The sequence below is a fragment of the Rhinolophus ferrumequinum genome, chromosome 8 (genome assembly GCF_004115265.2).
Source record: "Rhinolophus ferrumequinum isolate MPI-CBG mRhiFer1 chromosome 8, mRhiFer1_v1.p, whole genome shotgun sequence".
Classification (NCBI taxonomy): domain Eukaryota; kingdom Metazoa; phylum Chordata; class Mammalia; order Chiroptera; family Rhinolophidae; genus Rhinolophus; species Rhinolophus ferrumequinum.
The window spans coordinates 63,130,704-63,146,028 of record NC_046291.1 but is presented as its reverse complement, the minus strand read 5'-3'; the positions used below and the strand labels follow the sequence as shown (position 1 = coordinate 63,146,028).

Below are 15,325 nucleotides of genomic sequence, written 5' to 3'. Positions count from 1 at the left end.
ATTACTTGTATACGCTTTTTTCATTAGTTATATATTTTATAATCCATATTAGAAAGGAAAAGAAACACAGAACATCTTCCTCTACTCTTAAAAAAATAAAAAGAGAGGCATTTCCTTTCTCTCCACCTCCAAATTTCAACCCTTAAACTTTCGTCTTAAGTTTTTAAAAAGTTAATTATTAAAGTTCTCTTCTGGTTTTTTTTTTTTTTCCGAAAGAGAAGACTTTGACTTTTATCCTGAATTGCTTTTGCTCCATAGCAAATAACATTTGAGCGTCTCTAGTGTGAGTGAATATGCTAAGTTTTGGCATTGACACTACAAACATCTACAGTGTGGATTTGACAATATCACTGTAAATCATTTGAAGAGTGTTTAAGGAATGAAGTCATTTTCATATGAAAAACTCTTCAGGTGGTTTGGGCAAAGTCACTGTAGTGCACTTGACATATCTAGTTTTAACTTTCCAGGGGGGTTTGAATCTCGGGGCAAGAGTGATTAAAGTATTAATGGGTCCCAACCTTGCTTATTTCACGGTTTATAGGTCACAGAATATAATTGTTCTGCGATTAATGGTAGAAGCAGAACCTCTTTTTGTGGGGAGGGGAGAATGAGTAGAAGAGGAGGAGAAGGATATAGAGAAGAAGAGGGTAATCTATTTTAGAATACATATATTTAGAATAGTCCTCATTGAGAATGAAAAAAATCAATCTTGATGTTCATGTCTCAATTTGAGATCTTCATATTTCAAAAAAGTTGAGCTTTTTATATTTTACATTTGCAGTCATTTAAAAACCTTACAACTTGTAATCAAGTTTATTTGTGGGCTTTGCAATATTATTTTGCTACATCCTAAGTGGTTAACTTTATTGCGTTGGGGCTGGAGCATATGCTTTTATCTTTTTAAATTGAATTCTTGGCATCATATATGAACTGTATTGTAAAAGAACTGTTTTGAGAAGAAACTGATCAATATCTTTCTGTTTTAGAAGGGATACTGAAGATATGTTTAAGTCTGCTTTTGAGTTTGTTGAGACATATGACACCACTCTAAGTAGAAAGATGACAGGCTTGAAGCTGGACAGAGCTAAGTGTGAGTTTAAGTTTTGCCATTTAGGAACTCTGTGGCCATTTATGGGGCTAATCCTTCCTCGCCTTGCTGGTTGTGATTATTAAAAGATAATGTGTGTAAAGCTCCTGCTGCCTTGTCTAGTGAAATGTTCAGCAAATACTAGTTCCTCCTGAGCTCTTACAGTTGAGACGGGGATTCCCTGAGTGTGTTGCCATTGTGTTTGTACGAGGGTGTCCTATAGCTCTCTCTGTATTTATACCCGTGTGGGATCTGGTCTGGAGGTGGCTGGCTAGTGGCCACAGTGTTGTACTTTGAAAGTTATGACAAGCTGAGAGTTAGTCATCATCACCATTGAACTTTTCAGTGTAATGGATGATTACCATATGTTTCTTTATGTTACTCTCTTTTAAAAAGCACTTTTCTAGGGATGGAGTGTAAATTGCAATGTAAAAATGTTAATCTTTGAAAACCCAGGCTCCTGTTATCAGCCACTTGAGTGTTATCAAATCTGCTAGAGGCTAACCAGATCCTATTAGGTAATTCTGCTCCCCCCCACCCCCCCACACCCAAGAGCTTTGCCAGAGGACGGACTGCGAGAGGTCCGGGCACTTTCAACTGAAGCGCATATGGCTGTCATTGCTTAAGATCTTCCTTGGGTTTTTGTAGAACGGGATAATGAGAAGACTTCCAGGTGCCTGGATGGACTTACTAATAGTACCTGTCTCCACTGACTCGCGTCTCCCTGCTCCCTCTCCTCCCCATTTAAATCTTTCCAGTCTTTTAAGGCTCTGTGCATGCCCCACATTTCTCAAGCTGCTTTCCAGACAGCTCTCAGTTCCACTCTTGTACGTCTTTCTGTAGTAAACGTATTAGCACAGGCACCACTGTCCTTGCCTTTTATATGTTAGTCTCAGATTATAGCTGACCTGAGGGCATCCATCCGCCAGCCATGCCTTTTGCTCATACTTCTTTGCATCTTTTACTTGGATGTGACACAGAGCTTGGGACACACCTGCTGATTTTATTTCTTCCTCTTTGCCTGGTCCAACACCGTCTGTCTTAGAAGAATACTATGTAAAGTTATCCACACAACAAACAGTCTTCTCTCCTTTAATTTTCATTAAAAAATAAGACAAAAAGGAACTTCAGAAATAATTTTTTTGGTGTATGTCCTTCTTTCAATGTTCACTTTTCGTAGACATACATGTGGATTATATATGTTAAAATGATATGATATACTGTACTTTTTATTGTATAGTTTGCTGTTTTTGCATACACACACCTATGGTGTGTTTTACTCATATTAGTATGTGTTTTACAATTGATTTCTAATGATTGCAAGTAATTCATATTCCAGGCTATAGGTTTACCATAATTTTAAACTACTTATTATTGAATTTTAAATAACATTGCACTGAACATTTTCCTCCTATAGTTTTATTGAAGGACCTCCAGCAATTAAACTGTTAAAATCAACTTAACGTAGTTTCAAAAAATAAATTTGTAGAATCTGTTAATTTTAGGAGTATCTGAGTAATCCCTGTGGTCTGGGACTGTTCTAGGTATGGTGGGGTACACTCAGAAATAGATATTAAAGGATTAAGGATAAAATAAAACATGTACACCAATAGAAAGTGATATTAGGTATTTAAACAGCCTATTTATTTAGATAAAATAGGCACTCAAGAATTTATGCAGACAACCTAAATGTCCATTAGTAGATTAATGGGTAAAGAAAATGTGGTATATATTTTAAAAGGAGAATAATCTTTAGCCTTAAAAAAGAAGGAAATCCTGTCATTTGCAACAACATGGATGAACCCAGAAGACATTCTGCTAAGTGAAATAAGTCATACAGAGAAACACACTACATGGTATCCCTTATATGTAGAATCATGAAAAAGAAAACAGAAGTTTAACTCATAGAAACAGAGTAGAAAAGTGGTTGACAGGGGCTGGGGGGTGGGGGAAATAGAGTTTGGTAAAAGGGTACAAACTTTCAGTTATAAGATAAATAAAGTCTGAGGTTCTAATGTGTAACATGGTGACTGTTGTTGATAACACTTTATTGTACAATTCAAATTTGCTCAGAGAGTAGAATTTAAATGTGTTCAAAAAAATAAAAAGAAAAAAAGTAAATGTATAAGATGATGGATTTGTTATCAACTCAAAGGGAATCCTTTCACAATGTATATACATTATCTATCACATTGTGCACTATATATATCTTATAATTTTATTCATCAGTTATACTTCAGTAAAGCTGGAAAAGAAAAAAAGAAATTTATGCAAGAACTGTACACAAATTAAACACAAAAACCAGAGAGGGGTGTGGGTGTAGGTGTGTGTCCTAGGTGAATGCACACTGTGGCAAAACAATCTACCTGATTTAGCAAGTATGACACAACCTCACTGAAGGGGGTGAGGACCAAAGGCCACAACCTAAGTAACTTTGGAAAATGGTGTTTTGACCAGTAACTGTAAGGCTAAAGACAAAAGGAACTGTATAATTACACTGTATGCTGGTTGGTAAAGTTGTTTCTCATGGGAGTACACGTTAACAATTCTGAAACGACATGTATTCAGGAGTCAAACAAATAAGTACATGGATAGTGGATGGTGGGAGCTGGATTTCCCACTGGTGGAGAGAGAAGTCACAGGTAAGCTAAGGCAGAAGGCTACAGTGAACGATGTGGTACTGGATTAGAGGCGGAAACATCAGTATGAATTTAAGTTAGCTTAATATTGATACAGAAATCGTTACAGATGTGTGTGCATACACCGGTTAGTGGTTAGTACATATATACATTTCCTAGATCTGTCCACTGAGAAGGCTTGGAAGCAGTGACACCCCAAAAGCAACAACATACCCAGATCTTGGTTTCTAAATACAATTCTCCAACAAAAGTAACCAGGGCTCCTTGGAGAAATGGGTAATTATAGATCTAGAGCATCTCGTATTGCAAGAATATAAGGAAGTACTCAAAAAAACAAAGAATGTGGGCATGTCACAAGGACACAGGGGCCAACCTCAGAGAGCTCCTAATAGCCAAAGCTGGAATGATTTAAGCAACAAAATAAACAGTGTAGTACTGCATTATAACCCAAAGTGGAAAATAAATATACATAAATTTATATAGGGAAGTCATCTGGTACAATCTGTTCATCTAGAATAGTCACCGCGTTACACATTAGAACCTCAGACCTTATTCATCTTATAACTGAAAGTTCGTACCCTTTTACCAAACTCTCTACTGCCCCCACCCCCCAGCCCCTGTATAAATTCTTCCTTATAGAAGAATTCCAAATAATTTATGTAAATACTTACTCCTTCAGGAGTTGGTACTTAATATCCCCCACACCTTGAGTGAGTGACTCGCTTCTAAAGGATAGAGTATGGAAAGGAGTAAAGGTAAATTTACAGGGGAGAAACCTGACACATACGATCTTAACCAAATAATCAAGGTTGACATCAGGAAGTCACGCTGTTAGCATGTACCCTTAATATAATGTGGTGAGAAGGGCACTTTGTATCTGGGGTCCCCCCACCAAAACCCATAACCTGAGACAAATCCCAATTCAGGGACAAAATACAAAATACCTGACCAGTATTCCTCAGAATTGTCAAGGTCATGAAAAACGGTAACAGATCAGAGGAGACTAAGGAGATAGGATCCTGGATATGGATCCGGGAATGGACAAAGGACATTAGTGGAAAAACTGGTGAAATCCAAATAAAGTCTGGAATTCAGTTAATTTTTTTAAAAAGATACTAAAAACATTCCCCCCCCCCCCCCAGCATTTAAGTATGAAAACATTCAAATATAAAGTTGAAAGAAATGTACAGGGAACACCCTCATACCCGCTACCTAGAATCTACAGTTTGGATTTTGTGACTTCTGCTTTGTGACATATCTACCCAGCTATCCACCTTATTTTAAAAAGCATTTCAAAGTAAGTTGCAAACATCATTACACATAGCCCCCTCCCTGCTAAACACAAAACCAACACCTATTTAAAATGTAACTTCTGCCAAGGTTGCCGTGCCCTGCCTACCAGGCACTCAGAGTTGGTGTTGTGGCTGCGGTGGTGCCCTGTTGAGCATAGAGGAGGACGAACAGCTGGAGAGGACGGAGGTTACGTTGGCCCTTTCAGAGGTGATCGTGCTTGGCTGCAGTGAATCTGTGTTTGGGGGCCCTGGGCCATCGGGAGTGGGGGCCTGTGAGTGTCCAGGAAATAGGAGCTCTTTTCCTGCTCCCCGTTTCCAGTCCCTCCGATGGCATTGACCAATGTAGGCAGCTTTTAAGATGGCCGGAAGGGTAGGCGGGAAGGGTAGGCGGGTCTGGACGGGGACAGTGCTGAGTGCTCACGTTGTAATGTATAGCGCCGGGGCATTTATTTGGGGGGAGTGCAAGGCCTCCCTCCCTACACCTTTCTTCCCTCCTCTCTGGTCCCCTGGGAAAATAAAAAGAGGTTTTAGCTTGGGGGGTGGGGGTGTAGGAGGACTGATCAGCTCATCAATCAGGAGAGTGTAATTATGCAGAAACGACAGAAATCACTCCCTGAAGGCCACAGACTTGGGGATTTGCCCAGAAGAGGACCTTACAGCTGCTAACAGTAGCCCTATTCAGCTTGGGTGCATAATGATTTTAAAACTAATCAGGAACCAAAGCCGGAGGCTGGGGATAAACACAAATATCTTGTTGACAGAGCAAACATCTCGATTTTGTGGGATAGGAAGTTGCTGAGGAAGGTCAGAGTGATGTAATGGTGTGCGCCAAGCTTTCATCCTTAAACAGATGGGCCCCCGAGGTACCATCTGCAGCTCCCTGGGGCCCTCCGAAATCACTTCCCATAAAACAAATCGTCATAAGTCAGTACTGAGAAATGAGTGTGGAAGCCACATCTGAAGTAAAACTACACAAAGGAAGGAAATTTCCACTGGAGTTACCCGCTTCCTCTTCCTCTCTTGCCTTATAAATACACCTGAGACTTATTATTTTGGTCAGTTTTCTTGTTTGGTACTTGAGTATCATTGCCTCCCCAAGTAACCATCCAAAGTAAACTTCCCTTTGTCCTCTTCAGCTCAGAACTGCACTTTTTCCTACCTAAGCCAGAGGCAGCTGGATAATTTTCATAAACTGTCTTGCTATTTTGGGTTTTCTGTTTTGGTTGAGGAGGAAGCTGTATTTTTGTTTCTGGTTTTTTCTTTCATCAAAGGAGTATTTGTTCTGGGGAGGCAGGAGGAGGAGGGATGTTTCTCAGTCCAGATCAGAAGAAGAAAATATATGGCATCATATGTAAGTAGCTGATTATGAGTCTTAATTGGTGATGTTTTTAATAAAACATTTAATAAAATCCTTCAGAGCAGAAAACTGCTGTTGTCATCTTTTGATTTATTCGATGGTTACTGGCACCTCTATGTGCCAGTAGATTCACAATGGACCGTGTAGCCTCTGTTCTCAGGGAGAGACATGGTGAGAGGAAATGGCAAAGTGAAGTGTGCAGAGGTTAGAGGAGTCGGAGGAGGAGGAGGAAGAGTGAGGGGAGGAGGTGGTCCTTTCCTGGAGGAGGTGATTCTTCGCTGCCTCTCAAGGGAGTATCTCGAGGAGGTGTGGGCTGGGGGGACAGGACAGAGCTGAGGCGTGGAGGGTAAATAGTGTGATGTGTGTGGGAACAAAGTGGGTAAATGTGGAGTGCAGGAGGGAGCTATAGGATTGGCAGATGGAAAGGTTGATTTGGAATAGCAGTGGAGAGGAAAGCCGGGGGAGGCGCGTGTGGATGTGTTGGTGGGGAAGAAGCCCAGGCAGGAAGTTGGGGGGTTCGCATATCAAGCTCACCGGCTTGGTTTTCTGGGTGAAATGGAGGAAAGGGCATTCGCTAGAGCAGGGCTGAGGAGAATGGTGATGAAAGTCTGAGATGGTTGTTGAGGGCAATAGGGGAGGGGCTTTTGTTTTAAAATACGGCGGGCCTTCCTGGGTGAAGTGCAGTGGCATCTCCGTGAGTGGTTTGACTTCTCTTGGGGGACTTTGGGCCTGGGGTTCGGCTGTGGGGAAGCTGAATTGTAGTACGGATTCCCACGGGGGTGGCATTAGAAGAAGTTTGCCAAGAATGGAAGGTGCTGGCGAGAGAGTGATGGGAGGATCGATGGTGGGGTCCACGCTGCTGGGGAATGAAGGAGGGGCACCCTTCATGGAGTGAGGGGACTGTGCACTACAGGGATGGAGGTGGTGTCCGTCAAGCAAGAGCACTACACTGTGCCCTCTGGCTCTGCGGGGTGGCCCTGGGAACGGCTACCCAGTCAGGAGTCAAGGATTAGAGGCTCAAGAGCAGTAACAGTGATAGTGACTGTGGTCACTTACAATGGCTGTGTGCTAGGCACTGCTCCAAGGGCCTTGAACTGTTAATTCTACAGCAATTCTGTGCGTAGTACTCAGTACCATCCCCATGTATAGGTGAGGAAACAACCTTCGGAGAGGTTACGGAACTGCTCACATAGTTCCTAAATGATGGCATTCTAATTTGGGGTGTCCAAGCCCCTCCTCCTACCCGGTCCCTCACATCTGTGCTCTTGTTTCTTTAGGAGCTGACCTTTGGCGGAAGAGAAAATTGTGAATTAAGTCCCTTCCCATTTTTTTTATTGGTGAGTGAGGAGAAGTTACCAAAAATAGGTAGGTGACAACTGAGAATTTTGAATCTCAAAGAAGGATGAATTTTTACATGAGGTTGGAAGAGAAGTGGCCTCAGCCAACACCTCCCAGTGGAAAGAGGCCCTGTCCAAGGGGGCTAGAGAGAATGGGAAATTAGTGTTTAATGGATTTGGGAAAGTTCTGGAGCTACATGGGGGTGATGGTTGTACAACAATGTGAATATATTTAATACCACTGAAGTGTACACTTAAAAATGGCTGAAATGGTAAATTTAATGTTGTATGTATTTTACCACAATAAAAAATAAAACGGGGATGGAGGGGGAAAATGATAGTTGCTACCATTTACGAAAACTTTTCCTGGTAAAAAATGGACACTTATTAAATATATGAATATATGGTGGGGATTTTGCTAAATACTTTATGTGTACTTTTCATTTAATGCTCACTTTCAGAGATAGGTAAACCCTGTTGTACTGATGAGGAATCTCAGGTTTGAAGAGATTTGGCAACGTGCCGAAGGTAATGCATCCAGAAAATGGTGGAGACTGGGCTTCACCAGAACCTCTTGACTCCAAAGCCTTTACCAGGAATCCCTAGGGAATTTAAATGGAAAGAAATGTCCAGAGGCTGTGGTGAAGAGGGAGAGGGAGTGGTTTGTTGGTACAGGGAGGACCGAAGAGGCAAAGTGCTGGATGAGGAGAGGAGGGTGGAGGATGGGTGAGCAGCTGGGCCACAGGGATGAGATGTCAGATGCAAGGACAGTCCTATTGTGACCAGATTGGGCATGAGCTGTGATGGAACTGGTGGAAGGTCCAAGTAACACTGACCTGGGGAGTCAAGGGCTCAGAAGGGGGTTGGGGGCTCCAGAGAAGCATAAGGGCCCAATGTGGGGGTATCTACCATCTTCAGACAGTCGTGTCAGTAGAAGATTCTTCCCATATTGGGACCCACAGTGGGAGGAAGGGCTGGAAGTATGGACAGTGCAGAGAAGGGGCGTAGCCTGTACTCCCTTTGTCATCTTCCACCTGAACTGCCCTCCTTCCGGCTGCTCATTAAGTCTGAAGTCAGCAACCTGCTACTGGAGTTAGGTGCATGAATATGGGCAGGAGGTGGCAGTGAGCAAAAGGAACTGTTTTTCTAATGCTGCCAGCGATCTGCCTTTGTAGCCCATCAGCAAACGGCAAACATTTTGCTGCAGGTTTTCTTTCTTTCTAGCAGAATGCTATAAACTATATATACGTATGAGGAAATAGATTTGACCTGGCTCCTCCCGAAGTTTTTGAGGTTGTGACCTAAAATTCCTAAGGTGTTTCCTGTCTTCAGTGTTGGCCAATGGCATTTGTGACTCCCGGCGGGAGATGAGGGCCTGTCTCAGATATTTGGATTTAGTGAGGTGTTTGTGAAGTGATCTAAGCTGTTTATAAGGGAAGTGCTCTCTTGGGGATTCCTGTTATTATTTTACTTCACGTGTTTCCTTTGGATTCAGCACAATTCTTTTATTCTCCTGCTGGTAGTTTTAGATTCTGTAGTAAAAGGCAGGCTGCTCGAGCAATGCTTTCTGTGTAACAGTGGTAACCGTGGCCTGTGATGGTGATTATATAATAATTTTGAATAAATAAAGAGATGTCCTCATGGAAGGGCAGCCTGGGCACCAGCATCATTAGGGATTAAGTTGCACTGCAGTTAAATTTTGCAGCTGTCAGATGCGCAGCCGCACCTCAGCTGTAACCTCCAGGTGTAAATGGACCTTCATCAGCATCATCAAAAAGTCAGTCCTGGGAGGATCCAGGGAGTGCAGCAGGATGCTATCACCGAAAGTCAGAACCTTGTTCCTGGCTGTGCTATGTTTTACCCCCAGTAGCTGGCTGGCTCTATAGAGCTTTACAACAGTTCTTTTCAAGGAAAGGTAGAGAGTCTATATACTTGCTGGTGCCAAATTCCGATGAATCATTTAACTGTCTTCTTCTCTGCCCTTTTTCTCTGGTTAAGAAACATTTGGGGGCTAGGTAGAATAAGGCAAATGGAATTTACCTTGAAGTGAAAATAGGACTAAGATAATGATAACTAAGGTAGCCCTTAGTTTGGGGAAATAATAATGGCTAACATTAGAATGAGTGGCTATCTTTTGGGCCAACTGTCTTTCTGGTGTTATCTAATAGGCTCCTTGAGGACAGGATCTTGTCTTTCATTCACCGCTATCTCTTCCAGCCAAGAGCAGTGCCTGGCATGGAGTAGGTGCTCCAATAATGAACTGATTGCAGATAAGGATTGTGAGCTACAGAGAGGTTCAATTGCCCGCCCAATGCCACACCATTAATAACTGGGATTCCTTGACAGTACGTACATGAAGAGAATGTAAAGCACAGAGAATAATGTCGTCAGTACCTCTTCATTGAAAATATGATATGCTATGGCTTTAGAAGTTTCTTGAGTTTTGCTAAATTAGATTTCTCCATTAAAGATATTAATTTTATAAGTAATTTTATTAAAAATAAATATTACAATATAATTTTATAATTATAATGTTATGAGAAATAAATGAGAAACAGACTAGTGCCTGTACTTTGTAAGTGCTATATGTGTTTGAAAAGTTGCCTTGAGTGTCATCTGTTTTTAAAAGGATGTTTGATTTTTACTTGGTTTTAATTTTGAAGTAAAGACAAAAACATTTTTTTAAACTATGGAGATTGTCTTTAAGGATAGACCTGAATAAGAAAATATAACTCAGAGATATAATAAGAAAGCCAAGCGGGAGGTCTCATTTTAGTAATAAGAATATTATGTTATCACCTAAACAGTGCATGAATACAAAATATTTTATTAGCCAAACAACTAGAAACTATCATTTTAGCAGGAATTGTCCATAGAAGACCAAGAAAGTGTGTTACAAGAAAGTGCTATTGTTTAGCTCAGTAATCTAAACATTTTTGACATAGCAATCCTATCAGTAAAATACTTTTTGCTCATACCTGCAATATTTGTACATTTATGAATTATAATCACATACTTGTTTACTAATAAGCTATTTGCATTATAAAATACACAAAAACAGAAATTAAAAAATGAGACGAATAAACATGATTAGACCTTCTAATATTTTCTTTCTATATCCAGGAGATCACCTCCACTCTCTTCTTGTGATCTGATTTACAAAGACAGAAAGTAATCCAGAAGAGAAAGCACATAGCGTTTTTTGGAGCAGGGTTTGCTAGTTCTTAGAATGGTATGTGGATGAGAAATTGACAGAGGTAAACTGTCAGGCAGATTGAGTGTAGGATGTTTTGGGGAGTAAATTAAAAAGCTATCCCTGACCATCTGCTTGAAAATGTTGGTGAAATGGTCACCAAATCACACTCCTACAGATTAAAGTGTCCCTGTTAGAATGGTCTAATCACTTCCTCATAACTGATTATGCTGGACATGCTGAAATAGAGGAAAAATATAATTCACATACAAAGTATGCAATATTGCTTTTAAATTTGAAAGGTATTTCAACCATTTGAAAGGAACAGAACTGAATGGAGTAGTAAGGAAGTCAAATTAATTATTTGGAAGTGAAAAGTGGAAATAAGATGAAATCACTGGAATAAACCGCGGTAAGAGCTGTGGGTGGAGAGAGGGATAGTGAAGAGGTGACTCTGATCGCAGCCCCCAGGAGAGATCAAGATGTAGGCTTCTGAAGTATCTGGAAGGCAGGAACAGAGCCTGGGGCACTTATTATCGCTGTTGTGGAATATTTGGTGGTAAATTAGTCTTAGTTTCCTCACAGAGTAATGTTTTCTACAATTGCAAAATACCTTTCCTGTTTCTGGATTTAAAAGATCACATGAAGGGAGACCATCAAGTTAACAAACTACTGTTGGCACACCTGCAGAGAGTCCTGTAGTAGCACTCCAAGGTCGAAGTCATCAGCCTGGCAACATCACTGACCACCCCAGACCAACAGGTGGTAATGAATACGAATGAATTTGGGGTGATGGTTGAGGTAGACTGACCATCAACAGTCTTCCATCTCTGGGACTGAGTATAACTACTGTGGTAGATTGGGAATTTCAGATAGATTTAGAATTCAAATTATTGCTTCTGGAAGAACTAAAAGCAGACTGGAGAAATAAATGATAGATTGCCCAAAGCTTTGTTTTCATTTGAGATTGCACAAATCTATGTACTTAGTACTGAACGGAAAGTGGAATTTGATAGCATTTCAACAGCAATGGCATTTTATTGATTATCCACAAATAAAGTACTTACGTGCTATTGGAGTGTTTTCCGCAGAGCATTTCACAACAGGAGAGGGAAAAGGTCTCTTCTGGAAATCGGTGGGCCAGTTATTTAAGAACCAGAGGAAATAGCAAATACGGACCCTTGGTAGGTACCTTCCATTTCCTTAGGAACTTCCTTGGAGGATGGGATCAATGAGGTCGTAGTCTGTGGCAGCATTCAGCTCTGGAGAAGTTTTCTTACATTATAGATATAATATCATTCAGAGAACACTAGTAGTAAATATTTCTGTCCTTAATTTTCCATAAAAAAGGCTTAGTCACTCTCATAAATAGCTGGTTGATGTGTTTGTGGCTGAGATGGGGGATCTGAGAAACTGTGATAGTTGGCAAATACTTAGAAGCTACAGAGATAGAATTAGAAACTGATAAAATAAGGATTTGGGGTTGCTGGGAGTCCTTGAGAAAAGTGACCTCACTGAAAGAGTGACTCAAGGAAAAATTATACTGATTCCAGAAACATTACTCATTACGGGAATGCAACTGTGCCCTTCCTCACCCTTTGAATGAGAAGCCATGGGAACGTCAATGGAGGGCCTGGTCTATGAAAGGGGTGCCCGTGAACCTTGCGAGCCCTCCTCACCATTGATGGTATCGTAAGGAAAGTGTTAATACTAACACATGGCTCTAGGGGACAGATTATAATCTGCCAATTCTGTTTTAAGGATGTGGGAAGGAAACGATGTTTAGAACTGTGTGTTTGTAGAAATGAATGAAAGCATTCAACATTTTTGTCTGAGGGACTTTTGGCAGATCACTTGTTCACACTGGGTCTCCATTTCCTCATGTGAAGGTAAAAGAAAGGTTTATTGGAATAATATCCTAAAGCCTCTTCTGGTTCTAAATGAGTATGTCCATTCTGAATAGATGAAAGTGGGAGGTGACATTTATTTAACACTACCTACAGTGTATGTTCCCGGTACCGTATGTGCTACCGCTCATTTAATCCTCATTATTGCATTCACTCTATAGGTCAGACCCGGGAGGTAGGGATATCACAATTCCCATTTTACAAATGACGGTGAGTAGCACGGACACATGCACTCAGCTACTACTAGTAAGTGGCTGAACTGAACATGTGATGACAAATGGTTGGAATAATAGTAACAACAGTGATTCATTTATGTTTTGAATGAAATGAAAACAAGTCAGTGTTTTGGGTGTTAGAATTGTTCTGTTTCCTCACAGGTTACTTAGAAGCAAAATAACATTTTCGAAGATAGAAAGATATCAAATTCTACCCTCGAAGAGGAAAAACTCATTTTTGGTATTATTAGAATTAGGGGGCAGTAAATGACACCCCGGTTTTCCTGTCCGTCTGAGTTCTGAACTGGGTCTGATAGAAACGGGAGAAAGAAGACGTCAGGAATTCAGATTGCACCATTTTTTTTTACTGACAGAACTAATATTGGAGAATATGACTTAAATATGCATCAACAATGGGCTTCCTAGTACTGAATTCCACAATAGTCGGTCTTGCCTGGCTGCTCACAGGCGGTGCTGGACGGATAAGGCTTCCCCACATGGAGGCCTGCTCCCATAGAGCCAGAATGTTTGAGAAGACCGAAATGTGTGCATCCAGCGGGTAGCTTGGCACCAAGACAGTAACTGGTTCCCTGTCCCTAGTTTCTGTTCCCAAGCTTCAAGGATTAGATAAGTCATTAGGGCTTCTAGAAAGGGGTGAGTGAGGGCCAGGAGAGAGGCCCAGATGGTAAACCAGAGGCCTGCCCTCCACACAAAAGGACACAGGAACCGGGCAGACCCTCCACCCTTTGCTCCCCACCAATAGCAAATGCTCTTCTGTGTCTCAAGGCCTACAACATTCTAGATAAATTGTTTTTTTTCCACTTGAGAGACTGGCTTTTATAAAAGTGAAGTTGGATTTCAAAATAAAACAAAACAAAAAAGCCCCTAACCATAGTGTTTTTGTTGAGGCCAACGTGGCTGTTGTTTCCATTTTAGTAGAAGTCAAAGTAAAATGTTCTGGCATATATTATTCACTCCATGTTCTAAGAAAGTCACTGTAATTGATTGTGCTACTAGCAAGGTCTTTCAGAAACTGAATTCAAACACATGCCTTTGGAACTTTAAAATAACTTGGTCTTCTAGACTTTTTTGAGAGACGGTAAATAGATTGAAAACTTCAGGTAAACAAAAGCTGCTCCTTTCCATATGGCTGCTGAAGTCTCTGCCGTGTAGGAGACCCAGTTTTAAAGTTGTTCCCTCTCCTCACGCTATGTTTTCCTAAGAGTAATGGAAGATATTCAGACTGAAAATTATTGTGGGCAACTGGCTTGTCATTTTCTAAAGTAACATTTTTATTCAACAAATTTGCCCAACTAAGTTATTCATAGGAATTACAAAACTTGTCATTTAGAGTAGAAGTTGGGATATTCAGGTCATTTAGAAGGCTGTGGTTAAAAATAAAATGACCTAAATATATAGCTCTACTTTTTTCTTTTAAGGGAAATTTAAGCTTTTAATTTTTGTTTGACATTGGTTCTAATTCTGTTTCTATTGGGAATGTAAGTAGCTACTCTTTCAGTGTTCTAAATAAAGGCAATTCCTTCTTTCCTTCTTGTTGGTTCTTTCTCATGTATATATGGCACTATGTTTCAGCTGGATTGTGTACACTCTGTATCCTTTCTGATACATGATGGGTATACACTTGAGTGACAGAAACTGGAGAAGGTGGTAAGCAAATGACTCTTCAAAAAAAATTGAAGATGTTTGTTCCTTACTTGTTCAGATCATTTCTTTTATATTTTAAAAGAAGGAGCATTTGAAATGTGAACGTGTCCCAGTCTGCTTTTAGGCAGTAACTGGAGCATAAAATGTTGAAAATCAATTATGTATTTAGGGAGATGAAACGGGCTGACGTATTGAAGGCATATTGTATTCTGTTTGGTGGATAAAGCAGGGCAGTTACGTCATATTCCTGCAGTAAAATTGTGTCCCAAGGGGGTGAGACACAGAGGATAACACATCCTGATGTACCCGAACTTCACAGAACATGGGAGTATTAATAATGTACTTGCTATTTGTCCTGGGAAAAAAAGTCCTGTCTTAAACTTTGGCTCTGCTGTTTTGCTTGTTGGCTGATAAGTAAAGAATTTGGGCTTTTTTTTTTTTTTAAATACATTCTTGGCTCTGATTTATAGCAGTGTGGTCAATTTGCAATGCATTATACATTCTCTGTGCTAGTTAGGTGGTAAGATCTTTGCAGGAGAGGACAGAAAGAGTTTTAGATTTCTTCTGTCCCCCAGTGTGCCCGACACAGTGCTGACCAGTTACATAGTTGTTTATCGATGTGGATACTTGTGT

The 15,325-nt window shown here is 40.6% G+C and overlaps 1 protein-coding gene across 8 annotated transcripts in view; it reads left to right on the top strand.

Annotated features, from left to right (window-relative positions):
• Positions 1 to 15,325, top strand: part of TANC1 (tetratricopeptide repeat, ankyrin repeat and coiled-coil containing 1) — a 219,008-nt gene that overhangs the window by 21,685 nt on the left and 181,998 nt on the right. For 3 of the 8 annotated variants that reach the window (XM_033112021.1, XM_033112019.1, XM_033112020.1), the window contains exon 2: positions 7,653 to 7,740. The exons of the other annotated variants lie outside the window; for them this stretch is intronic. The gene's annotated coding sequence lies outside the window, so the exon portion shown is untranslated. The remainder of the gene's footprint in view (positions 1 to 7,652; positions 7,741 to 15,325) is intronic. 8 annotated transcript variants of the gene reach the window in all.